The sequence below is a fragment of the Diceros bicornis genome, chromosome 13, assembly GCF_020826845.1.
Source record: "Diceros bicornis minor isolate mBicDic1 chromosome 13, mDicBic1.mat.cur, whole genome shotgun sequence".
NCBI classification, from domain to species: Eukaryota; Metazoa; Chordata; class Mammalia; order Perissodactyla; family Rhinocerotidae; genus Diceros; species Diceros bicornis.
In genome coordinates, this window is record NC_080752.1 from 30,079,542 (window position 1) to 30,106,958 (window position 27,417).

The 27,417-nt window shown below is 53.7% G+C and overlaps 1 protein-coding gene across 1 annotated transcript in view; it reads right to left on the reverse strand.

Annotated features, from left to right (window-relative positions):
• The window catches only part of CASZ1 (castor zinc finger 1), a 149,196-nt gene that overhangs the window by 99,500 nt on the left and 22,279 nt on the right, over nucleotides 1–27,417 (reverse strand). The window contains exon 2 of the mRNA XM_058552872.1: nucleotides 17,179–17,334. The gene's annotated coding sequence lies outside the window, so the exon portion shown is untranslated. The remainder of the gene's footprint in view (nucleotides 1–17,178; nucleotides 17,335–27,417) is intronic.

Consider the following 27,417-nt stretch of genomic DNA (forward strand, 5'->3'; position numbering starts at 1 on the left):
CTCCTAAAAGGGAGACCCTCGGCCACTCAGGGAGAAAGGGGCAAAAGCGATCCTGCCATGTGGGTGGCACCCTTCGTGGGCAAGGTTTCCATCCTATGTCACAGTGTCCTTGTTTTACAGTCACAGTGAGCACTGATCACCACTATATGTGGAAGGGTGCCCCACAGGCCGGCGCCTACCTGGGAGCTTGTCATGCGTTGGTTCATCTACTCTTCTCAGCGACCCTGTACCATGAGAATTACCAATTCCAAGTTACAAATAGGGAAAAGAAAGGCTCGGAGAGGTGAGGCCACTTGCCCAAAGTCTCACAGAAACTATTGCCGCGTGGCAGAGTGAGGCCTGCGCATATTCCACAGTCCCAGAACCAGCTATAAAGCAAGGGGCCGTGCTTCCCGCCCCAGCTCTGCCACGTCCAAGTCAGGGACCCCATCTGCCCCACTCGGGGCTTCAGCTCCCCATCCGTATAATGGGAGAGGGAGGCTGCAGTCATCTGTGGCTCCTTCTGGCTCCATCTGTTCCTGACTGTGTAACAGATGGAGGGGAAACAAGGGTGGGGCAGGGGGCTCTCCCCACGCCGGGCAGCGAGGCAGACTGGCTCCCCAGGGCCGCCCCACAGTGTTAGAGGCCCTGAAGGCAGTGTGCCAGGAGGTCAAGCAGAGCTTGGGAAAAGGGGGAGAGGAGGGTCTAGAAGCAGGGGACAGAGGAAGAGAAATTGAAAATTGGGGGTAAGAGGTGCTTAACGAAATCAGAAAAATACTTAGATTGGGCTTCAAGGGATAATGACGGCAGAAGCCTCATGCCAAGGAACCGTTCAAAGAAAAGAGAGAAGACCTACTGGCCGTGGTCCTGAGGCTGGGTGTGGATGGGGGTTGGGGACGCGTGGCAGACTTGAGGTGCACAAGTTCCCCCACTGGTCTGGGGCCGGGAACCAGGGCACGGGGTGCAGGGAGGGGGCTTCACAAACACATTTCCACAGTGAAAATGAAAAGGCAGGAGAGGAGAGCAGTGCTGGGCTGGCGTGATGGGGCCCGTCTAGCAGAGCCCACGGTGGAAAAAAGAGATTTAGATATTTATGGGAAATACGTTTGTTGGTGCCAAACCCCTGGTTTTATTGTCAGGGAAAAAACAAACCCAACCACCAAAACTCGTCCTCAACTGAGAATGCACATGGAAGGAAACGATTTTCCCATCAAACCAGTTTTATTGGATATAAACATCTAATTATTCGTACCAGGCCCTGGAATGCCAGACATTTTGCAGCTTTTATAACATGTGTAGGAGTCTTTACAAACGACATATATATATATAGTTATATATTAACAAACCTGATTTGAATTTCATCTGAATTATTTTTTGCTTAGTGGGCAGTTTTTTTACAAACCTGGAAAAGAGCTAGAACATTTTGGTGCTGCTCATACCTTCTCTCTGGGACGGCATTTTCTGAGACCTCACATGCCTGACCCAGAAAGCTCAGGGGAAAGGGACACCATACTTTGTGTGTGACACTTTGCTGTGACACAAGTGCCCACCCCTCCCATGGCCACTTGGCGCACACTTGCTCCCAGCACTTTACAACCACAGGACCCACGGCTGCAAGTCAATACCTCACACATGACACAAACATGATGTCCCAGGCAAACACAAGTATTGACTTTTCAAACATAAAGCACACGATTACGCTTCACAGCAACCCCTGTGTCAGCTTTCCACAAACCATGGATGACGACACAGCTGGGCAGAGGGGGCAGGAAGGCAGGCGGGGGAGGAGGAGAGAGGAGAAGTTGTCTTGTGGGGAATAATGTGGATCAGCCTGTCATCTGGAGACCCATCTTCATCTAGAATTAATGCACTAAAGTTCTTTTGTTTTTCCTCTAAATGGTTTTAAAGAGACAGTGAATTCTCGGCCCGGACACGGAGACTCAGTGTGCAGCTGGTCCAGGCTCCGGAAAGTGAAGAGGCAGCCAATTCTGGCCAGGCCCGAGTCCATTATCTTTCCATCTCTGCCCTACCCCAACCTCCTGCTGCCGTGCTTTCTCTCAACCGGTCGTGGTAGAAAGAAAGTTACAAATCTCTGGCTTTCACAGCTCCCAACAGAAAGGCTGTGTTAATACAGAAGTGAAGAACTCAAAAGCCCTTGCTGGGCAAGATGAGAGGTGGGAGAGGAAGAGGAGGTGGTGGGCAAGGACTTGAAGACCTCTGAGCAAGGTGCCCAAGTCAGCACCCGGGGGTAAGGGGCTGGCAGCAGCCCCTTGGAGGTAGTGCTAAGAGAGTGTGCAGTGAGCACTGCAAAGGCTAGTTTTCCCCAAACAGGAGTCTCCAAACCCCTGAAACTGAGGACAGAGGCAGAGGCTGGAAGAAAGTAGGAGTCTGGGCATGAACCAGATCCCGGGGACACTGGGGGAAATCACAGTCAGGGGAAGCTGTCCCTTGAGGCCCAAGGGCCGGAGGAACTATTCAAGTTTGAGTGATATTTGGACAGACTCTAGCCAGAGGCTGGCTGTCCACATGGATGGCAAGAAGGAAACCAACCACGTTTCCAAATGTCCCCACTCAGACCCACGGATTCACAGGCAGAAAGGGCTCAAGATTAAGGAGAGCCCTGGGCCTCTGCCGAGAACCTTCTAAGAATGCCCACACATCCTCCACTTAGAGACCCGTACTCAGGGGGATGGGCTGGGGGCCAGGGGAGCCGAGAACAAACAGCAGCAACAGGAACAGAGTTGAGCCATTTCAATTATTCATATGCCAGATGGATTCTTTTCCTGCCTTTTTTTTCTATAAAAACGAGGAGGGAGGGAGTGGGTCTTACAACAGTCTCCAAAATGGGGGGAGGAAGGGGAAAGGGGAGAAAAAATAGAAATCAAGCCCCCCATTCATCCCCTGCCCTGGAGACCCCCTATATCCTGACGGGAGGGCAGGAGGGTCAGAATGCCCTCTGTCGGGCAGGGACCAGGGGTGTCACTCAGGTTCTCTGTGAGCAGAGAGCAAGAAGCAAGGAAAATTGTTGAAGAAAGGGAGGGTGTGAGAGCGAGAAAGAGAGAGCAGCACGGAGCATGGGGTGGAGGGGGGAGGCAGGCAGAAGAGGGTTCCGACCTTCTGTGAAGGATATAAAAAATCCAGCCGCCTCAGGGGACACCCAACTATCTAGCATATTGCTGTTAAAATGTCTGCAAAATTTAATACACTTGGCATGCCATCTAATCAGTCCTTGGAAACTCGGGCACTCTCTCCCTCCTGTAGTCAAACCGCCTCAGACCTTCCGCCTATGGGATTCCCACCCCCACCTGTCCCTTGCTTTTAGATAAAGCTGTACCCCCTCTCGAAAACAGCTGCTGTGGCTTTTAGGACACGTTTCATGCTGAAGCTTGTGCAAGGTCCAGAATCCAGGAAGCAGGTGGTAGGGTAGAGAGAGCTGGGGGGGTCCTGGGGCCAGGACTTTGGTACCCAGACTTCTTGGGGGGTGCGTTAGCAAGAGAGAGGAAGGGCACCAGGGACAGGCATGTACTGACGAGGGAACATGATCCCAGATGGGCAGGCAGAGGCTGCTCCGTCTGGGGAGGCCAGCGAGAGCCATTCATCTTGACAGCTCTTATCTAAACAGCTGCCCAGCACACAGACACACAGGAGTGTACACGTGGACACTGCCCAACCATGTGCTCCATCAATCCATCCATTATCAGGAAACTTCCATGAACCCCACAAGATTCTGCGGATACTCCAAGTCCCCAACAACCAGCTAGGAAGTTTCCAGATTAGCCCAAGGAATAGCTGCTTGACCTTCTACCCCAAGCTTAACAATCAGAGCCCAGCATGACCTGGATATTTTCACAGGTTAATACCTGCTTCCACTTGACAAATAGAAATCTCGTAGAGCTCCTGAATGTGACTGGAAGGCTCAATCCTCAGAAACCTTCACCCTCCGGGGCCGACCCTGTGGCTTAGCGGTTAAGTGCGCGCGCTCCGCTGCTTGCGGCCCGGGTTCGGATCCCGGGCGCGCACCGATGCACCGCTTCTCCGGCCGTGCTGAGGCCGTGTCCCACATACAGCAACTAGAAGGATGTGCAACTATGACATACAACTATCTACTCGGGCTTTGGGGGAAAAAAAGGAGGAGGATTGGCAATAGATGTTAGCTCAGAGCCAGCTGGTCTTCCTCAGCAAAAAGAGGAGGATTAGCATGGATGTTAGCTCAGGGCTGATCTTCCTCACAAAAAAAAAAAAAAAAACCCTTCACCCCAAGGAAAGTTCTTACCAAATCCTCTTTGTCCCTTTTTTTTTAATTTCCTCACCTCTGACTGATCTAAAGTCTCAGGCAGCCTTAAAGAGGCCTGCAGGAGCCTAAGAGGCTTGGGGAACCCCAGAAAGCCCACACCATGCTAAGGTACAGTGCTTCTCATAAGACAGGGGTCAGGCAGGACAGGCCAAGACCTGGGAGAACCAAGAATCCCCTCCATCTGCAGGAGAAGGCCATAGAAGCCAGGGACACGGAGCACAGTGGCCCCTTTTGAACTTCCCTGCCCCTCACCATGCAGGTGGGAACAGAGGCAAAGAGGAGAAGAGGACTCAAAGACTTGTGGGCAGGTCCGGCCTCCTGTGCAGGAACCCACGCAGTCACACAGGCCCCCGCGACAGAAGGGCACACGCTTGGTTCAATGTCCCGCTGTCACTGTCGTGAAATTCTTAATAACTTTAGAACAAGGGGCCCTGCATTTTCATTTTGCACTGGACCCCGCAAATTACGTAGCTGGTCCTGGGTGTGGGTTTTGGAAGATCAGAGGACCCGGGTTTGAACCCCAAGGCTCTGTCCCCTATAAGCCAAGTGACATCAGAAAAGCCACTAATCATCTCTGTAAAGAGATGATCTATAAAGCAGAGTGATCACACCTGCTCTCAGGGTGGCCGGGAGAACTGAGGGGTAAATCAGGGAAAGAGCTTTGGGAACACGATTACACGCTCCTATTCAAATACAAGATGTGGTGACCAAGAGGGGAAATTGAGGCCTGTTCATGTTGGTCGTGATTTCCTCCCTCCCCGGGGATGACCTACCGCACTGTGGCAAGAGTTCTGCTTCCAGAGCTATGCGGCAGGGAAGCCTCGGGCATGCCCAGCCCGGCTGGCTCCATTCACAGGTGAAGAAACTGGGGCAGAGTCAACAGATGACCTGCCTGTTGTCACAGAGCTGCCTCCGGGCAGAGTGAGGCTGAGGACACACTGTTCCCGCTGTCCAGGCGCAGCCTTGGCCACAGGACACTTGAGATGGGGACAGCGAGAAGGAGGAGAAGGAGGCAGGAAAAAGGGAGGAAGGAAAGGCCTTATTACACTCCATCACACACACAGGCGCGCGCGCGCAGCAAAATTAAAGCTGAGAACTTGGCCAAAAAGAAAAATCCCACCCCTGTTCCATCGAAATTTATTTTAGGGCAAGAGGTAATTGCCAAGGACCCAAATAAAAAGCCAACCACAGGCTGTAAACAGCTCCCAGTCTTTAATTAGACCCCAAGAAAAAATAGTGGTGGAGAGAAAATGAAAGTAGAAGGCTCCCTGAGGAGGGGATATGCATGCGAGCCCTCCGCTTCCCAAGTCCAGTGGCTTCAGACGGAGGCTACCCTTGCCTGTGGCGGCATCGGCGTGCCCACTGAACAGGCTGGCACTGCCCATCGTGGGGGCAGGCACGGAGCCAAGATAACACTTCACACACAAGCGAGGGCTAGCCTTGATCCTCGTCCTTCTCCCGGGGCCTCCCTATGCCCCAGCCCACAGAGGCTGGCCTGGTGTCAGAGTGCCATGGGGCCGAGGGGAAGGTGAGCTATTTCTACCAGCCCTGGAGGCAAGGGAGCAAGGAAAGGAGAAGCTTTGGGTCTGGAGTGGCCTCTGACTCACTGAAAGATCTGCCCATCAAGCCACAAGGCCCAGCTCCTTGGCCACTGACCAATCTACCCACACGGCACTTCTCCCACTCCCCAGAGCTGTCTTCAGGCTGTGACCCCCAGCTCCTCCTCCTGGGCCCACATGGAGTTTGGTGGCTCTGAGATCCTGTGGGCAAAGCACATGTCCCCAAGGCTTCACCCCACATGGTCCCTCCTAACTAAGAATTCACTCTTAGAAACCCTCAGGGTAACAAGTGGCACATGACAGAAACCTCCAGTCACTGTGCCATTCAGCCAAGGTAAGGGAAATACACATAGACCCTTCACTCCAGGCAGCACGGGCCGCTCCATGACCCCCTCCCAAGCCTCTGCCCAGCCTCCAGCCTTTGGAGAACACAGGGGACCTTCAACTAAGAGTGGGGCTGGGAAGAAAAGGGGAAGCTTTCCTTGGGAAGGTGGGGTCTGCAGAGGGAGGGTGTCCATACTCTCACCTCTCATATAAACAGATGCAACCCAGTGGGCCAATCAAATCCCACGGGCAGGTGGGCTCTCACTAAGTGCCAAGACCAGCATGGACCAGACGTGGCAGAAGCAACGGCCTCTGCTGATGTTCTAACAACAGCCAGGTCCCAATGACAGAAGAGAGGCATCCTAGCCAGATATCTGGGGAAGAGCCCAGGAGTAGAACACATCCCAGGCCATGTCAAGTGAGGGAGCAGAAGCTGCCGTCCCAGTCCTCGCCTTCGCAGAGCGGCAGGATGGTGAGGTGGGCTCACAACCAAAGCCCAGTCCACTACAAATGGGCACACCTGAGTGAGGGGGAGGGAGACCCTGCTTCACCACAGCTGGCATCAAAGGCAGCAGGGGCAAACACGTTGAAGACCTCGTCCCTCTGCTCCCCCACAGGTCACCACAGCTGCTGGAACCAGAGCTGTCATATCTACACCTGGCTCCCCTTCCAGAACGGGCACTTGCTGATAGTGGGGTGCACTGTGCTCCCCTTTCAAAGGCTCTCCTCTGTCCCCTCCCCTCTAAGCCTAGCATAGGAGGACGTGCTCCAGAAACCTGCCTTCACCTGCTGCTGCAACTACTCCCCTGCGGAGTGGCAGGCAGGGCTCTGCCATACACACTGTATTCGTTATCATGTCCTTTCCTGTTCCTCAAACAGAACGTTAGTGACTACAGATTAGGAGCAGGCCTAACAGCAATAAGGGCAGCAGCTACCCCTCAGTCAGCACTTAATGGTCTCTAGTTGCAGGCACTCTAAAGACCACATCCTGCAAAGAAGGTACTATTGTGCCCATTTCACAGAGGAGGACACTGAGGCTAAGCATGGTGAAGTGACAGCCACACATCTATAAAACAGTGGGCCCGGCTGCAACTCAGGTTGGCCTGGTTACAAAGTCTGCTCCATCACACCTTCCTCCCAACTGGTTCTCCTGTCTGCCCACTAGTTCTAGGCAGCGGCAGGCCTGGCTGGCCGCCTCCCCGCTGGTTGCTCCTATAACTGGGTCCTCTGGTCCCTGGTTTAATGCACATGCCTTGTGCACTCAAAGAGTAATGTAGGTGACAAGCATGACTTCATTCCCAGCCACCCAACATGACCTGATGGCCAAGGCCTGTATGGCCAGAGCAAATTGGAAGGTCTCCCCAGGAGGAGAAAGGGGCGTGAATCTGGCCTTCCAAGACACTCCCAACATCACCATGTGGGTCGGGTGGGGACTCCCTGATGGCACCCCTCCTGTTTGCTTTGCTCTGTGGGGGTGGTCAGGCTTCCACCCATCAGGATGTGAAGTGGAATTCCTCTTGGACAAGGAGCCCTATGGCTACTGCTTTCCAACTTCCTTCCTAGCTTGGGAATGGATGGGGAAAAGCAGTCCAGGCCCCTGGCAGAGGCAGCAGGAGTCCTGCTAATTAATTAGCTCTCCATCTTCCCTGAGTGCTCACCAGACACAAGCAGATGGTCCCAGTGATGCGCGCTCTACCCCTGTCCTCCCCTTGGAACCACACAGCATCTTCACCTTATGCTCCCGCTCCATCTTTCCCTCCTATATTGCCAAACCCCAAAAGAGTCCCTTCCCCCACTGTAGCCAGGCCCAGGCGCAGACAGCCCCCAATGGACAGGCTGGACAATGAGAACTCTGGTTCAAGTTTGCAGGGCTGAGAGTTCTAAGTGGGGCCAAAGTTTAGACAAGGCTCCAGTTCCTCCTCTTGCCTTCAGAAACTCAGCTAGAGAGCTAGGGTAGGGGGGACCCAGGGCTGACTCTACCCCTATTTCTTGGAAGTGTTAAGAGATGGCCCTAGATCCAAGAAACACTAACATAAAACCCTAAACAACCAAGGCCTGGCTGGTCCCCCCACCCCAGGAGGGCACCACATAGAAGCTGCTCCAACCAGAAGCAGAAGCTTGTTGGAGCCTCTGTAGCACCACAGACACTCCATTGGCTCTCTGTTTGCACCTCCAGGTCCTAGGTGGGGTGGTGGCCTGCAAGGTACATGGCTGTGCCCTTCAGGTGGCCAGCTTGTGTAAGGACACTCACCCAGGCAGGGGCATTGTATAACAGAGCAGTGGGGTCCCAAGGGCAAGGAGCTCTAGTTAAGCAAGGCTAGAGCCACAGCTGAGAGGCTCCTGAGGCCCAGGAGCCAGAAATGGCCCCCTCTGCAACAGGTCCTGCTTCAGGGGAGGCCGCACGACGCCCCAGCGCCAGCGGCTGCGGGACGTGGGCTCCAGCTGGTGAACCTGCTTCCCTTTCCCCGGCACTGGTTTTCCCACTTATAAAATGAGCCTGAGCTGGATGATCCTGGGGTCGCCAGGAGCATTTAAGAGCTGCTGCGTGTAGAGTAATCGGCAGAAGGCCAGCTCATGGCTGGCGCTCAGTAAATGTTAGCTGGGATTATTACCGTTGCTGGTATCATTTTCATGAGCATCACTCTTTTTGATTCCAAATATTCTATGAGCCTCCTTTCAGACAGAGCTACAAAGTAATGGGGAAGATCTGAGCTTATAGCCTAGAAAAGCCACATTTCCTGAATTCTTTATGCCCAGAATCAAAACTAGTGAGGAGAGGATAATGAAGATTTGATTAAAAGCTGCAAGGGGTCTGGCCAGGTTTTGTGAGCCCTAGTGACCCAGAACTAGCCGGCACAGGATCCAAGAGGCACTGACCTCAGAGTAGCCCGGAGAACAAGGACACGTGACTGGCTCTTCCGGGCCCATCTTAGGGGGATGATCTTTGGGGTGAAGCATATTTATCTAGGGCAGCAAGGGTTAACGCCGGGGCTGGGAGAGGCCAGGCAGCATGGAGCACTCCCTGTTTATTAATAAGCTATTTATCACCAGCTTTGCTTTTAATGCCATTTGGGCTTAATGTCGTTAATGAAATATAAATACCCACGCTAACGATGTCGGTCAGAGGCAGCACGGGCAGCAGACGGCTCTCGAAACAGGGCCAAACCGCCGGGCGTGCTGGGGAAGAGGCTGAGAGCCCAGGAAGCGGAAGAGGTTCCCACCGGCTCGGCACCCCCAGCCCCCTTCTGCTCCCACCACAAGACTCCCCAGCTGGCTGTGCCGGGAAAGGCTGGGAGGAGGGCAGCCCAGGGCTGGGGGGACGAGGCCTCCCAGGGCACAGGATGCTGTTAACTCCTAGAGAACGGAGTGGGAGCGAGAGCTCCAGCCTCAGGGGCAGTGCCTGCCTGGCACCAGGCCCCTTGGCTGCAGGAGACTGGACTACCATCAGCTGGCAGCAGGCCCCTCTGGCTGCCCTGAGCTCCCTGACCACTGGGAACAGAGCTGGAGTGAGAGGGGTCATGAGAGGGAGTAGTAAGGATCCCCATCAAGTTTTCCAATAAAGACTACCCCTCCCCACCCCTGGAATGGCATTCCAGGTAGCCCAGACCCTCCCTGAGAAGCTGGCATGAGGCTACTCGGCAGCCTCGGGGGTGCTGTGAAGAGGTGGGCAGACGGACATTTCTGTTCAGTGCCCAGAGGCCTTGGAACATGGTGGCAGCCCTGCACAGCACGCTGTTGTCCCTGACCTGGTCTGGCCCCCTCCTACACAGTGGGCCATCCCTGCTGGCCTCTCCCGGGGCTCAGAGCAAATGCCTTTAGCGGATGACCACCTCACCCAGATTACCCCAGAAACTTCAGGCCTTCCCCTCAGGAGAGGCCCCAGACTCTTCCTAGACACCTGGGGGAGGTGGCCCTGGGACTTGCTCCCCAGCCAGGGGGCCACAGACCCCGTGGAGGAGACTTGGACTCTACTCATCCAACAGCCACCTGGGCCCACATATAGGTTGGAGACTGGCAAGTGGCTGACCTTTACTCCATCCTCCTCTCCCTGTGGAGGTCACCATGCCCGGGCCCCACTCTGCTGCCTCTTCCAGAGGGAGCTCCAGCCTGTTCTTGGGAGAGCACCCTGCAGCCTTTGGCCTTCATTGCTCATGGTTGCCCGAGAAAATGCAGGACAACTGGGAAACTTTGAATTTCAGGTAAACAGCAAATACTTTTTTAGTGTAAGTGTATCCCAAATACTGCATGGAACAAACTTATAAAAGTATTTGTTGTTCGTCTGAAATTCAGATTTCACTGGACCTCCTATATTTTTATTCGCTAAATCTGGCAACCTCATCCCGGCTCCTCAGCAAGTAGCACCTGGCCGGTGGGGACGGTTTCTGGTGGGTGAGCAGGACTGTGAGGGGCTGTGAGGGAGAGCGGAGATCCCTGCCCATCTCAGGACAGCAGTGTCCCTTCAAGAGGCTCTTTTCATAACTGTCCCCTGGCCTGCCCTCTCCCCTCACTGGTCACTACAGCACTGCTCAACGCCATCTCTCACCTGTGGGGGTCTCCTCTCCCTGCACCCCCCAAAGTCACCTCCATGTCCCCAAGGAGTACAGGGCTCATTTGCCGGGGCTTGGTGGAGCTCAGCTCAGCGGCTAATCCCCTGGGTGGCTCCTGTCAGATTATTAATTAGCTAAAGCGGATCGGTCCTGGAACAACATGCGCTTGGACTTCAGATAAAGCAGGGCAGGGAAGCCAGGTGGGGGGCTGCTTAAAGTGACCAGATCCTGTTTCTGAACTGCTCCCCAAGGCGGGACTGGGGGGGCCGGCAGAGGCTGGGGCAGGGCGATTTCCAACAGACCCCTCAGCACTGCTCTTGCCTGCTCGAGAGAGCACATCGGAGGGGAGGTGGGTACAGAAGCACCTAGCTTCGACCACAAATGGGATCCGTGAGAGGAGGGGACGGCAACAGTTGGGTCTTGCTTTTTAATAAAGAGCTTGTGCCTAATCAGATCATGTCACTCAGAACTCTTCAAAAAGCCTCTTATTTTACTCGGGGTAAAAGCCTGAGTTCTCACAATGGCTACACGACCTGCAGGACCCCTGGGGCCCCCCACCCCAGCCCCCTTGACCTCACATAGCATCTCCCCCACTCGCTCCACTCCAGCCACACACGCCTCCTTGCTGTCCTCCAACAAGCCTGAAGGGCTCTTGCCTCTGGGAGCTCACACGTGCTGTTCCCCATCACGGAAATGCTCTTCTCCCAGGTATCAATTAGTGTGGCTCGCTCCCTCACCTCCTTCTGTCCTTACCCAAATGTCACCATCTCAGTGATGCCTTCCCCCACGCCGCACCTAAAATTACAAACCATCCACCCACCTCTCCTGCCACATTCTATTCTCCAGACCTGCTTTAGTTTTTTCCTGGACACGGGTCTCCATCTAACTTACACTTTATTTCTTCACGTCATTTATCATTTGCCTCCCTCCACTAAAACTCAAATTCCACAAGGACAGAAATTCTGGCCTTGTTTGTTCACTGCTGAGTTCCAGGTCCAGTTTGCAGTGTCTCTCAGTAATGCTCGATGAATGAATGAAAATGAAGAATGAATGACCAGAAGTTCGAGGTCAGTACCTGGACCACCACTCTTCTGGCTCTGAGCCCCATGTGGCTGGGCCCTGGCACACCCTGGTGGGCTCCCCAGGCACCTGTCTTCTCCCTCCAACCCTATTTGATCCCACCCTTCCCCAGCTCTGCCCCTACACTGGGTGTTACTCATCCCCTATCCTGGCATTTCTCTAAGATGTATTGCCAGGTTCTGGGCTCCCTGACGGATGTCTTGGGGGACCTATCTCCATGCCACCCAGACCCTCCACTACTAGCTGGGACTGCTGCTCTCTCTGCCCAGGAAGCAGCACGGGGCGGGACGACGGTGAGGAGAGGGAATGCCGGGACTCCCAGCTGCTGCCCGGGCCCAGCTCAGCTGCTGGCAAACTCCTGGGCTTGGATTGTTTTGACTTGAGTCGGTGAAGCTGAAATATTGAGTCACAACGGCCCTAAACTTCATTACCAGTTCTTAACACAGATTACTGAGGGAAAAAAGTTGCTTTTAATTGCTTTTCCCAATTAGCATTTCTGGAGGAGAAACTAGTGATTAATTACACGTTCTCTCCTCTCACACGCCCTGGCCACAGGGGTCCCAACCCAAGGCTACCATAAGAAGGCTCAGGGTCAGGACAGGCTCCTGCTCCCGAGGGGCCAAGAAATCGAACTAGAGAGAAAACTCCATGGTGAGCGAAGGTGAAGAACACGCCCGGAGCTGATTTAACAGAGAACAAGCAGCTAAGGGTGTGCGGCGGCCCAGGGGGCGGCCACTCAAAGGTCCTGGTGAAGGTGGGGCTGCAAGGGTCCCCCCACTGGCTGCCTCATGCCTCAGTGTGATGCCCCCTGGCTGAAAAACTTTCACCTGGACCAGATTTATACCTAGGTAGATTCTAGAATAAAAGAGATTGGAGGAAGCTGGAAGAACACAGAACAGAAGTAGCCGAAGATCTGCAAGAGAAGACAACGCATTCACAGCCTCGTGTGTAAAACCAGATGTTGCTTCTCCAACGCCAGCACGTTCTCCCTGTGGAGGCTCCAAGGTCACGGGGACGGAGGCAGGGCAGAAGTGCTTCTCCCCTCGCCCACGAGATGTTAACCCTCCCAAAGCCATGGGCTGTTGTCCCCTTTGGAGCAACCATGTCACCAAATGAGGAGAGGCCCCTGGGTAACTCCAGGCAGTGCAGGCGCTGCCAGCCCTTCCCAATCCCTCTCCCCTTGAGTCTGTACCTGGTGGAACCCAGGGGCTTCCCGACTCTGCTAGGAAGGCGGGAGGATGAGGGAGAACCGAGGAAGGAGGCCCAGGGCAGGGGGTGTCAGCAACATTAGGCAGAATTCTCACACAGGTTAGAAACCAGAAGGATCAGCAACTCCAAACCATCTCCCTGTCACGTCTCTGCCCAGCCCAAAGGGGCTGCGACCTTGGAGTCCACTCATCCTCTTGAGCACGGTGTCACCCAGGGATGGCAGAGGAGTGGGGGGGCCAGCACCTCCGTTCCTGATCCCACCCCTCCGTACCCCCACCCCAGCTGTGTGCTCTGGAGAGGCCAGCCCCACATCAGATCAAAGCCCTGGAGGACGGAGTTAGAACTGTCCAGTCCAGTTACGAGCGAAGGCCATGGATCTAGTGCAGGCCACGGAAGCAGAACGCAGAAGAGCCTCCCACGCATGCAGAGACACACACGCCTGCCCACCCAGACATCCCCACCTCCAGGGCTCAGCCCAGGGTTTGATGCCAGCGGACACACCCAGGAGGACTGGCTGACACCCCCTCGGAGCCAGGCAGAGGCACCAGCTGCACATTTGGGACATCCCTACCACCCCCTGCAAGATGTCGCCAGCCTGCCCTTCTGCTCCCTCCTGTCACTCCTCCTGGAGGTCAGGCCTCCAGAGCTTCCCTGGAGGGCTAAGTTGGCCCATATGGCTGAGAATATGTTGCCAGCACGGGCAAGTACTCACTGGGGCCCCGCAGCCGGCTGTGACAGCTTCACGCTCGCTCCGGCCAGGCCTCTGGCTTGCTATTTGGGTTGCGCGGTGCCTGCCAGGGGGCTCGGGGATCCCTTCGCTGTTACAGCTCAGGGATTGCTTCGCTGCCCCGTCCTGGCCCAAGCAGATGATACCAGGACCCAGGAGAGTGGAGCCTCGTGTCAGAGGCTCTGGAAAAAGTGACAGAGGCCCAGGTCAAATCTGACAGGGTACCTGTGGCAATTCACACTGTGAATTGTGGAAAGACTTTCCATGTGGAAAGACTACTAGGATCTCTGCCCACGAGCTGCCCCATGGAAGTGAGGAGGTCTCAGACAAACCCATTTTTCAGCCCTCAAAACTAATCAGCTGGGGTTTTGTGTGTCGGGACACGTGGGGGAAGGCACACAGAGGCTCAGTCCCTGAGAACAAACTTCATATTTAAAGCCACAGTGAGAGGAACTATATGAGTTTCTAGGCCCAACCTCAGACGCAGCACAGAACCCGTGGGGCAAAGGCACAAAACAGGCTTCAGTGCAGTCTTAGGGCCAAGAGGATAGTGAGCTCAGAAGTCCCTGCTGGAAACAATGCCGGAGATGAGCAGGCCTCCGGCCTTCCCTCCATGTGGTGCTGACCAAGAGGCACCTAACCCACTCGAACAAGCTTCTTAGTGACCAGGATGGTGCTCCTCCACTAATCCACAGACATTAGCCTCTAAAAGCCATGGGTCGTTCCTGGCACTGTTGGGGTGGGGGCACGAGAGACAGGAGAAGACGCAGGGCCACATATCAGGGGTCTTTGCCCCTTCAATCCATCAGCAAGCCCTGTTCACTCGCCCTCTGAACACACGGACCCTACTGCCTTCTCTCCACTTCCACCTCCCATCTCAGCCACAGCCTCTCACTCCAGCCGCTGCGGCAGCCTCCCCTCTGGCCTCCTGGTTTCTCCCCTTGCCACCCTCCAATCCATTCTCCCCGTGGCAACCCCAGCTGTCTTTTTAAAACAAAAATCAGATCACTTTACCTTCCTGCTTAAAACTTTCCAGTGGCTTCCTGTCACCTAAAAAATAAAATCCCAATTTCCCCTACATACTCTGGCCCCCACCCCGTCCACCTCCCAACCACTGGGACCTTCATTTTGTTCACCAAATGTACTGAGCTCACCTCACCTCAGCACCTCTAGACTAACTGTTCTCTTTTTCTGGAATATTCTTCTGCCTGCTCTTTGGATGGCTGTCTACTTCCTATCTTTCAATCTCAGCTAACTGTCACCTCCTCAAAAAGGCCTCCTCCGACTGTCCAGTCACTTCCCACCACCTCACCCTACGTCCACTCTGCACTAATGGTTTCCTGGTTCCTTTCTGTGGGTTTGTTTATTGTCCGCTTGCCCAATAGAACTTTGTGAGAGCCGAGGCTGTCTTATCCACTCTGGGATTGGCAGACACCAGGCCCTCCGTAACTGCTGAATAAATATAACCAGATCTTTTGCAGTGTAGCCAGAAATGGGGAGAATCTGAGCCAGACAGGATCGGGCCTGTGAACCAGGCCCAACCAAGGACTTGTCCCCTCGCCCAACTCTGGTGTGATGAGGCAGGACACCTCTGAGACCACCCATCATCCCTGTCACAGAAGACCCCAGCCTGCAGCCAAACCCAGTACCTGGAAAGGGCTAGGTGAGTAAGGAGGAGCTCGGCCACGACATTCCCACTCAGAGCCCTCAGAGTTTCCAAACTTCATTATCAAGCCCAAGACGGCCGATGCCAGGATGCAGGTGCCCCACAGGACCTGTGGAGCCCATTCCCTTTGCTGGGTGCAAATCCCAGCTGGCATGGCCCCTGGGAGTCAACAGTAAGTGGAAACTTCGGAAAGAGAAAAACTAATGAGTATGTTTTGCTGAGGGAACAAAGAAAACAAAAAGCCTGCCACTGAGAACAGAAGAGGCAAACGTTCCCCCTCAAAGGGGGCTCCACAGGCACTTTTGCAACCTGCTCACGCACAGGGTGTAGGTGGGGCCAGGGAGACCATCCAGAGGCTCGAAGATGCGTGGGCCTGCCTGCCCAGGACCCACGATCATCGAGGAAGCAGAGTAGGGCAAGAAGAGCCCAGGGGGATGTAGACACTCACCCAGCAAGACGGCTGCATAACCAACAGTCTACACAGCCCCACTGCCATCAGGGGACAACAGCAACACATCTTAAGTGTGGACAGACCAATTCCTGGAGTGTGATCCATTCTGGACACCAGGAAGAGGAGTCTCAGCCACACGGTTGCTCTGCCACAGCAACCAAAGGCCACATTTACATCTGATTTGCAAATCCCTGGGCTGGATTCAGGGCTTCTGCTAGTCCCCGAGGTGGCACGGCCCGAAATGAAGCAAGTCTGCACCTTTGGGAACCTCTCAAACCCCAATGGGCACCAAAACACCCATCTCTGCAAGTGCTTCCTCCCTGCAAGTTCAAAGTCCAGAGCTGCAGAGCCTGGCCACGGAGGGAGGGGCAGGACACGCCTACCCATGGTGCCCATGGGGAGGGAGAGTGCAGGTGAGTGAGCCGGGGCTGCTGACTCTCATCTGGCATACACGGGAGGACTGGCCCCCCGCCCTGCCCTGCCCTCCCAGCCATTCTCTAGGCCCTCAGCCTCAGCCTCTGCCCCAAGACCTTACCCATCAACTTTGTGAACACCCAACCCCTCTGGGCTGATTCCCTTGGGATCTTAAGAGAACAGTGAACAATGACCAATATGTGGTAAGTTACTTGCTGTGTGTCAACTTCCCACCCCAAGAACTGCCTTGTTTAACACCTGCAGGTAAATAACTGACAGTACCAGCCCCATAGACTACCCATCCCAGGCACAAGTGACCTGCCTTAGGCAAGGGGCGATTTCTGAGCCTGGATCAAAAGACACTCTGCAGCTTCTCCTCTCAGGAGGGTCCTGCCTGGGCTGGAGGACCACCAAGAGAGCCCCAATAAGTCACACATGAGCTCAGAGCAGAGCAGCAGCCTCTGGACACGCAGACAGGCTCGACCTACCGTTCCCAGAGATGCCGTTCAGAAATGACCGATGCTTAGCTCCAGGAGTGCTGTCTGCTAGGACTCAGGCCTCACCTAGAATACCTGCATGCTGCTGGCACCATTCAATGTCATACAACAGTAACGTTGGGAGGATTCTTAAAAGTCAGTTTTGCAATCTCTTTATTTTACAGGTGGGGAAACAGAGATCCAGAGGGGAGAAAGTGAGTCAACAGCAAAGCCATGGCCAGTCTATAGGTGTCCTGTTCTGAGGCCAGGGCTCTTTTCTCCACCCCACATTTTCTCACTTTCACCTAGGGTGCCTGAGCTACCACCATCTAGGTCAGAACCCACTGTGAAAGGCCTATGCAGTCCTTCCCCTAAGGAGGAACCCCCAAACTGGCCAACCACAGCCCCTACCCACATTTCCTGGTGACATCTTGGGAATCGGGAGCAGCTACCTTTGCATCCCAAGAGGCCAGGGTCCGAAGTTCATTCCAACGCACACCACTGGAGCTGCAGGACCTCCTTCTATGGGAGGGGTTGATGGCCGTGACGGCTGCCAGGGCAGGTGGGATGGAGAGGGTCTTTGCCTTCAGTCAGCAAGGTCTGCTTGCCTACCAAAATGAGAAATAAAAACAGATTCTTAGGCTACAACTGAGACCCACAGAGCTACTCCAGAGAGAAGGACCTTGGAGGGCATGGTTCCAACACCTTGCACAGTAACCAGCCAGCAAGGTAAGAGATTCTTGGACCTTGCCTACCAATCCACAGATGGCAGTGCTGTGGCGTGTGCCATGCCTGACCCTACAACCAATGCACCCTTTGCACAATTATTAGCCAATTGCTATGCAGTTGTCGTACCTAATAAAAGAATCAAACAGGTAGAAACAATAACAGGCCAGTCAGGTGCCACCCCAGGTAACAACAGAGTGATCACACCCAAGGCTCAGCACTTGGGGTGAAAGGTCAGTCTGACCAGGGATCAAGCTGACACTGGAAACCAGATCAGGCCCACGCAACTGACCCAACCCTTGGGCTCCCCAACCTCCTGCTCCCTCCAGACTTTCCCTCACCTGCTCCCAGCTGCTCCCATGACCCCTCAGTCGCCTTATGGGAGTCTCTAAAAACAGAATCAACAGGTGTCTCAGCAGCTACCCAGGACAGTGAGTTTGGTTTCTTCTCTTTTCCTTTCCCCCTCTCCACGCTGGTCCTGTGCCATCTCATCCCATAAAAAAGAAAAGAGGAGGCACGCACACACCCCACAAGGGGGCTGCTCAGATTCATCTGTGATAGGTGTTGGGCCAAAAAAATGTGGCCAAAGAAAGTTGGTGCCCTGCTACCAGCAACCTTTGTGTCAATTTAAGCAAATATTGTGGTGTTTCCATGGTGATTCCTGTTTTGAATATCCACTACACTCACTTTTTAAAGGGCTTTTCCTGTTTGCATTTCAACTTCAAACCTGTAAATATTTTCAGCCTTTTTAGAAAATTTTAGCCTATGTGCGTGCAAACACCAACACACCACCCAATCTCCGCGCACAAGCTCCCAGGCCTGGAGGTCCAGCCTCCTGCAGGTGAGAGTGGGGCGCAGGGCACCCAGAGGGGGTTCTCTGTCTTCACTCACACTCAGCCTGCACATGGGGCTACCATCAGGGAGGGTGGCGGCTGAAATTCCGGTCCTTTCCTTCCCCCTGGCTGGGAGATTGCAGCACCCACAGAGCCTGTGTGTTCCTGAAGCGTGAGTGGGCTCAGCCTTGACTCCACAGTGTGGCATGGTGTGGGCAGCTGCCCGGCAGGTTCTCCAACTTGGCCCAGCCCTCGGGTCCCCTGGGCCTCCCAGGGGTGCACAAACCCCTCCTCTCCTGCCTCCCAAGGTTGGGCCATGAGTGGAGGGAGAGTTGGTGCTGTCAACGTGAGGGCTTCCAGCATTAGCTCCACCCACCTCTGCTCTGGGACAATGCCACCGAGGCCAGCTCCCTGGGGTAAGCCATCAGGGAGAGCCAGTGACAGTGGTCCAGGGCTTGGATCAGCCCAGCTCCCACCCCACCCTTCAGCACCATACAGGGTTAACAGCGGGTTTCCTGGTTTCCATGGATTCCCGCCAGGCCCCTAATGTGAGTTTCGTGTGATTTGGGGGAAGTGGATTTCCTTTGTTTTCCAGTTTGGGAATATTTTTTTCTTTAAAAAAGAGGAAAAAACACTTTAATGGGAACTTCAGGGCCACTGGGAGACTCACTCCTCTGGGCTCTGACACTCCCTGCCTTTTGGTCCAGAGTTCCCTGAAGTCCCGGGCAGCCCACCCGCCAACTAAATAAACATCTCTGAGCTAGAGGAGGAAGGGGTACCTCGGACCACCTATAGCTCCCCACCCCCAGAGCACTGTTCTGCTGGGTGTTCTACTCCAATGTCCCTTCAGAACGACCCCTGCCTCACCTGTAAGCCAGCATCTGACACAGGTGGCTGACACTTCCCCTTCCAGACATGCGCGTTTCCCCAGAGAAAAGGTCAAGAGAAATACTCCCACCTCCCTACTCCTGGCAAGGAGCTAGAAAGACTGGCTTCTGACCACACACGAACAGTGAGCGTGGATGATACCAGGGTCTTACGTCCTGGTGCAGAAGAGGGTTCCAGATACGGGTGTTGGAGGCCCTGGTGGGGCCCTTGTCTGGCCTCCTGCAGCTGAGGGAGGGGCCTACCCAGCACAGAGGGAGCTTCTCAGCGTTGGCAGCAAGAGCAACTGAATAAAGGGTGTAGCCAGGCCTCCTTCTCCCCCTCCTCCTCCTCCTCAGTCTTCCCCATTCCTGCCATCCTCCAGGGTGTGGCCTTGCTCCGGGACTATCCCCAACCAAGTGGCCTGACCCATTTACCAAACCAGGGCACATGCCCTGGGGCCTGCCAGGACGGAGCCCTCCCACAGCACAGGCCCTGGGGCAATGGCCACAGCAGGAATCCCGGTCAGTAGGTGCAGAGCCCAGAGGACAGAGGTCTCTGGCCAGCAGCTCCGGGGTGAAGGGGTGAGAAGCCATGTGCAGTTACAGGAAGAACACTGGGCCACCAATCAGAAGACGTGGGTCTGAGTCCCAGATTTGCAACTAACTCACCGTGGGCCCCGGGACAAGCTGTCTGATCTCCCTAGGGCCCACTGTCCTCACCGGTCAAGTGGAAACCTCCTTCCCTCCTACCCAGCAGATGTGGCGGAGGATCAACATGAGATGTGAAAGGTGTTAACAGTCCTCCAGAAATGCTCTCATCTACCACCACCCTCTTCTTTCAAGTCTCTTCAAGGTAACCTTCCAGAATCTACCCCAAGCAGGCCCATATGCCCTCTATTCTGCTCCTCGTGCAGCTGTCATTGTGGCATTTAAATCCATACTGGACTAAAGTCATTTGCTCACACGTCTGTCTCCACCACTAGATTTTTAACTCCTCAAGGGCAGAGACCAGGTCTTAATTATCTTTGCATCCCCAGCATTTAGCACAACAGCTGGCCCACAGTGGTCATCGTAAGTATGTGTGGAACTGAACTGGTCCCTGATTTCATGTCAGAATCCGATGGGCCTAGTGCAGCTTCAGCCCTCTCCTCCGACAGAACACTCCATTAGCTATTTTCACACTCTGTTCTGTTTAGTTCTCCTAAGCCCCAGTGTGCATCTTGGTCTCTCCCCACTTCTCCATTAGCACCATGAATAAACAACTTTCAGGTTCAAGAGGACCACTTGGTTACTTAATCCTCCTCCAACCGATTCCAATACGAATTGACTGAGCATCTACTATGTGCCAGGGAGCATGCTGGGAGTAGAGGGCACACCGCCTGAGTGGTTTTCACCCTCCGCCAATAGACCTACGTGAGAACTAATGATATTAACTAGATGCCTTCTATCCGCCAAGCACCATGCTGAGTGCAGTATACTCGTGATCTCGCCGAATCTTCACAACACGAAGTAGGAAGGATTATGATCCCTGTGGATAGATTAGGGAGGGCAGGCACACAGATATGAAGTGACTCCCCACCGCTGATCTCAGTACCACCCCACACCTAATGCTATTTCCCCTCCTGAATCTCAGTTCTCCTGCCCCCCAACCAGGTCTCTATCAAATCCCCCAGAGCCACCAGAAAGCACCCAGAGATCTCAACCAGGGAGAGGGCAAAGGCTGTGCTCAGATGCTTCCTTCTGGCTGGGCTGCACGTGAGAGAAGGCCAGGCCTGTGATGGTGCACCTGGAGAGCGGGAGGAACCCCTGAACCTACCTGGTTAATGGGGTCCCAGCTGTGGGCATGGCCTCCTAGAGGGGGAAGGGACTGAGCTGACCATCGCTGCCTGTCATCCGAAGGGATGGGGACAGGAGAGGGCCACTCTAAGTCAGGAGGTCCTGTGGGGATGGGACAACTTCCATGTCTTCTCTCCAGACAAGGGACAAACTAGGGGGCTTTACCCTGGGGTGGGGTGGGGGACACAGAGATTTCTGCTGCCTTCCCTACATCGGGACTTCCTACTGCAGTAAATGTCTGCCTCAGAGACGCAAGATTAAGAAGCAGGGCCACAGGAACCCCTAATTCTCACCTGGGTGAATGTGTCGGGGGGGGCACCCATCATCTCCCCAAAGGAGAGAAGACACTGGGAGGTGGTGGGGAAAGATCTACATCTGAGAGGAGAAAGAGGAGGAAGATCAGGCCCGGGTGGGGAGAGGACAGAGCCCTAATGAGCAGATTTCATAAACCACCCGGAGTGAAAACAAAAACACAGACGTGCACATTGCCCAACTTCAGGGCTGTATGGAAAAGGAAAAAAAAAAAAAAAAACAATAAAAAAATCCACATCTTAATACAAAAATCCTACATGATGTGTTGTGGCACGAAAGTGTTTTTCACTGCATTTTTCATCTGTGATCTCACACAGCCTACGACGGGTACGCCCAACGCAATAGGTATTTGATGGTACACAAACAGAGCAAACACATACACAATTAACCAAAACAAGGGCAGCGAATATTCAAATCGGTCCAAGCTGGCATCTCGTGGCTTCAGGCGGCCTCTGGAGATGGCTCCGTTGGCTCCGAGAATGGGCTTTAGATTTCTGAAGGAGAAATACATGGGGCAAGAACAAAGCTCAAATGGAAGGAAACATGTGGAGTTCTGAATTCTCAGAACTCTGGAAGCGGAGCTCCTGGCCAGCTGGTTATGTGGCCTTTCTGCACTTAAGGTGCTGTCCTGCTGCCGACAGGGGACAGAGAGAAGACCCACAGCACAGAGGCCCCTCCTGCGTGTCACTCACCCCACAGTTACTGTCTACCCACTTTTTGTTCCACCCCTCCCCCTTTTTAATTGTTGGATGAGTTTACAGAGCTGTGTGCCAAAAACAATCAACTCTAGGGAACAGAGTTATACAAAAAAGGGCGTGTCGCCAGAGGGAGACGGATATCCATGGAAACCACCACCTTTTCACAGCAGCCTAGGTGAAGCCAGGGTGAGGGGATGGCATGGGGGTGGGGAGATATGCTCCACCCAGAACATGGCCCCAGAAAATGCTGGGGTTGCTGATGACCTGAGGGAGCCATATCGTGTGGAGGGTCAGGAAGTGCGGTCAGCCAGAGACCACCAAGAGGGCAGGGCTGTTGGAATGTGCGTGAGCATACACATGCTCGCACACATGCTCACACACACACACACACATGCCACCCCACACCAGATCACTGGGACAGTATGCCATAATGGTTTAGTGTACAAGCTTTGGAGCCAGACTGCCAGGTGTGAGCTGCCATTTATAAGCTGTGTGACCCTGGGCAAATTACTTTAACCTCTCTGTGCCTCAGTTTCCCCATCAGTGAAACGGAGATGATAATAGTTCCTCCTGCATACGGTTATGAGGATGAAATGATGTGCTATGTGTAGTGTGCTGAGAAAAGAAGTACCTGGCACGTAGTACGAACTATAACCATTTCACAAACGAAATCAATCAAAGGCCAAATGAAAAGAAGGGGGAAAGGTTTCCAGACTCTGCCCCAGTAGAGGAGGAAAATAATAACAGCTCATGTTTATTACGCACTAAGGACTGAGGACTTTAATACATTAATACATATAATCATCACAAGAACCCGAGGAGGTAGGTTATTATCTCAACTAGACAGTTGAGGAACTAAGATGCAGAGAGGGATGTGACCCACCCAAGGTCACACCTTGGGAAGGCGTGAACCCAGGCCTATCTGACACCTATGCACCATACTGCTTGGCAGGGAGACGCAGAGGAAAGGGGGTGGAGGGGAAGCAAGGGAGGGATGGGCTTCCAGGAGGTTCTCTTTCCAGACTGGACTCAGACTCACAGCAGTGGGACCCAGATACGTTTTTCCCAAGTTTATAAAGGAAAACGAAAATCCTCCAAGCCAGTGCCTGCGGATGAGAGGAACAAGGAGCAGAGAAAAGCTGAGGCTCCAAGAGGCCTGGGTACACACATTCCTCAGGAGTTCCCGTCTCAGTCCTGACCCCAGGAGAACAACAATGCCCTCGAGAATCAGGAGGTCCCTGAAAGAAAAAGAGCAGAGCTGGGGGCCCACCTCCCAGCAACGGAGGCCTACAGCCTGGGAAAGGTCTTATTTCTGGATCAGAACACTGTGAACAACCAACTGTCTGCCTTTCCAGAACCTAGGCAGATCCCTGGAGGGGACAGGGCACAGGTGAGGGGGGCACAGGCCTCCCCTATTGCAAGGCCAGGCCCAGGGAGGTGCGGGAGGCCCGGGAGGCCGAGGGCTGAAGTCAGAGGCTGCCTGCCCGGAGCGGTCTGGTCCTCACCCTGCTTGGAGACGGAGGCCACGCAGGCTTGGTGGCTCAGCCCTTTCTGCCATCGACCACCAAAACTCATTCAGATATTTCCTCTCTCACTTGCTTTTTTAAAAAAATTTAATGTTCTCTATAATTCATCTGTCCCAGAAGATAATCGATAGAGCCCGTAATGAAAATCTGAGCCATATTTTATGATCCGCTGCGAGCAGAAAGGGCCACATCAGCAGGTCCAGTTTCGGCTCTCCCTATCTGTCTTGCCCACTGCCCCAGGGATTACTTCCCAGCCGGCCCTGCCCACAGCTCCCCAACCCAGAACTCTGCCCTCCGCCATGTGAGGAGGGTGTGGACTGCCCAGCTGGAGAAGAGGCTCCGTCCACGACCCTAGTATCACTCCAGCAACCCACTTTCACTCCACCAACCCCAGTCACAGGACGGTCACCTGCCATTGCAAGGTCTTCCTGGAGCTGCCCTGACCTAGGACCCCAGTACTCCCACCCTGGAATCTCACAACTGTCTTCAGTCAGGGCCCTTCTGGAAGCCTGAAGACCTTCACGAGGATCTGGAAACCCACACAGACTTTGGGGAGCCAGGCCAGCCCCCCACCATGGCATTCTCTCCCCACCAAGAAATGCCACCTGCCCCCTGGGGGCTCCCTGGGGAGCTCCAGGGTATACCTGGGACCCTCGGGTCAGAGGAGGGTGGGTCATTATTGCTCATTTTTACTTCCTCAAGCACGTGCTTCCTCTCCCTGGTCTCCGCCCTGTGAGGTGAAGGGTGTGGATGAGCCAGCCCGAGGGGACGTACTGGGGGCTGCGGGGGTACAGCCCCCTCCTGCTCTGCCAGGGCCGACTGGGGGGTGGGCAAAGCAGATCCCCGCCCCTTACCCTGGCACCACCGCTGGCAGCCAATCAGCAGACAAGGCCCTGCTCCTCCCAGAATCCCTTGCTGCCTGGCACCAATCAGAGCGCGCCACAATGCCAGTGCTGGGAAGGGCAACACCCAATCAGAGCCCAGAGGATGCTCCAACATCACAGGAACAAAGACTCAAACCAACAGAAAGTGTGATTCAGCCACATCATGGACTACTATGCAGCCATCAACAGACATTTACAGAAAGCAGGAAATTAAGTGAAAAAACTCAGAGATGACTCCATTGTTTAGAATGCTGTCCAGTAGAACGTGCAGTGTTGTCCAGTACAGCAGCCACTGGCCACATGTGGCTATTGAGCACTTGAAATGTGGCAGCTGTGACTGTGGAACTGAACTTTTTATTTAATTTTAATTAATTTAAGTTTAAATAGCCACATGTGGCTAGAGGCTACTGTATTGGACAGCACAGGGTTAGATAGAGAATTTCATCGACGTAAAAAAAATTCTTAATAAAAAATTTAAAAGCCTATCATCTCAAGACAGTGGAATAATCATTATTAACTACAATAACAGAAATAGTTAATGTTTAAGTGAGCTGTGTGCCAGGCTCAGTGCTCAATATTTTATATCGATCATCACACTGAGTCCTCACCACCCTCCAAGATGCATACAATCGTTATCCACACCTTATAGATGAGGAAACTGAGGTTCAGCAATGTTAAGTAACTTACCCCAAGTCATACTGCTGAGTGGCAAAGCTGGGGTTCAAACCCAGGTCTCTGTCCCCCAAACCCACACTTTTACCAACTACATACATATACATATATATACAACACTAAATATTTACATGTAACATTACACATTTTTAAACTGTTTTCTTCACACTTGTTTGTATTTTCCAATGAGCCATGAACAGGAGATAATCAGGGAGAAATGTATTTTTTAAAAAGACCCTAAAAAGAGGCAAATCCTTTTTCCCCAGGAGGAGAGTGTAGAGGGAGGCTTCTGGGGCCCCTGGCCACCTGAGTCTCTAGCTTTTGGATGGAGAAAGAAGGCAGTGCGGTCCAGTCCCCTCTGTCCCTCATCCTCCTACTGCCCAGATGCCCAGCACTCAGGAGGCCTGGGGCCCACCAACGATGCTGGGCTTAGAATTCTCCAGCAGCCAGGCTGCCAGTGGGATCCAGTTTCCTCCTAGCCCCACCCCGGAGTCAGTTCCTGACAGGTTTCTCAGCAGTTTTGCAATCATCACCCAGGTCTGCATCTTAAAGAAGGCAGCAGGCCACAGGGCTGTCTGCAAAAGACAACACACACCGTTCTTAGTGTGGACCACTCTTGGGCCAGCAGCCCAAGCCTGGGACACGCTGTCTGCCCTCCGGGGGCATGGGGAGGCTTGTTTTTCCCAGGGGGGACAGTCACTGCCTCAGTCATCCCCTCTTGGGACTGCATCTAGGTTCAGAACAAGGAGGACCAAGAAAATCCCTTTGAAAGGTCCGTGATGAGAGAAGAAGCCCCAGCAAGTACTGAGCCCAGCTAGAAATGGAACCAGGGAAGATTCTAAGCTTTCTCGCTTTTTTTCCATAGCGCTAACTGGGGGGTGGAAGGCAGGGAGTGATTAGCCCACTTGGTCTGGTTTCCATTTCAGTTTTTTTTTTTCCCCTGAGATGCACAGATTGTTCTGATTTCAGGGTAGGCAGGATAAATGTCCTAACTTAGAAGGGTTTCTTTATTATTATTCTTATGGATTTTTGGTTCCCTGCTGTCTGCAGTTCACCGTCATTTCCAATCTACCTTAAGTTCCTCTTGAATTTATATATTTATTTTTTGAGTTGGTTTCGGGTGCTTCTAGTTTATCAAACAATCAGCCCCCTGAGGTACTGGGTGTTTCCAGAAATTACATCACAAAAAATCATGCAATTAAAGTGTAAGAGGAAAAAAAACATAGCTGTTGCTTAATTTTGTATTTTAATTAGCGACTTATTGTAAACGTAGACTTTTAAAATGCAGGCACCTAAGCAAAACCAGTAAACAAGTTTTTCTAATGAATTCATTTCACCTTTTCCCTCCTCTTCCTCCTCCTCACCAGCCCAACTGTCATCTTCCAGATCTTCTTTGCTCTCTTTTTCTCTATTCCACTTCTTAAGCCCTGCCCTACACATATTAGAAGAAAATACCCCAAAATAAAATCAGGAACCCTGGCACCCAGGACTCCTACAGAGCCCCGGATTGTACGATCACAGAAGAAGCCTTGATGGTGAGGGTCCCGGCTGAAGAGCCAGTGTGAAGTCTACTTTTGCGCCCCTTGCCCCGTTCCCAGCCCTGCTTCGCCGCTGCCAACCCCTGTCGGCTGGGTCCCAGGAAGCCCTCCGCTCCCGTTAGTGCACTGAGCTCAGGAAGGCAGAGTAGAAAGCCCAGGGCAGCACTGACTGCCAGGGCAACAGGGAGAGGGTGGAGATGCAGCACCTGGAGCCCGAGCAGGAAGGAGGTGAGGAGACCTGGAGAGAGAGGGAAGCTCTGGTGTTGTGAACCCCAAGAGACTTCTGGTTGCCTGGAGGAAGGGGGAGAAGGAGCACAGGAGAGAGAGAGAGAAAGGAGCCTGTAGCCAGGGAAAGAGAAGCTGAAATTAGCAGGGTCTGTCCAGGTCACACGGCAGCTCGGAGAAAGGACACTGCCATCAATCCCAGGCATCCCCAGAAGGGTAGATCCAGGCTGCCGCCACTGGCCAAGCTGCCACCATTGGTGTAGTGTCCTGCTCCGCCCCTCATAGAAAGGTCCTAGCTGGGGGTGGGGGGTGGGGGGGAGTTCAGGGAAGTTAGCTAATTTGCCTCTTTTAGCCTAGTTTCTGGGAGAGAAGGCTGAGGATGGGGATAGAGTTCCCTGCTCTCCGTTCAGTCCAGCCATCCCAGGAAGGGCAGACAAGCCCCGGATGTCCTACAGAAGGAAAGACCCCCAGAAGCTGCCTCTGCCCCACATCAGGCGCCTCCACGTCCCTGTTCACTGGGGAGCACCTGGGCCATCCTGTCACTCCAGAGGCTAGGCCAGCTTAAGGAAGGCAGA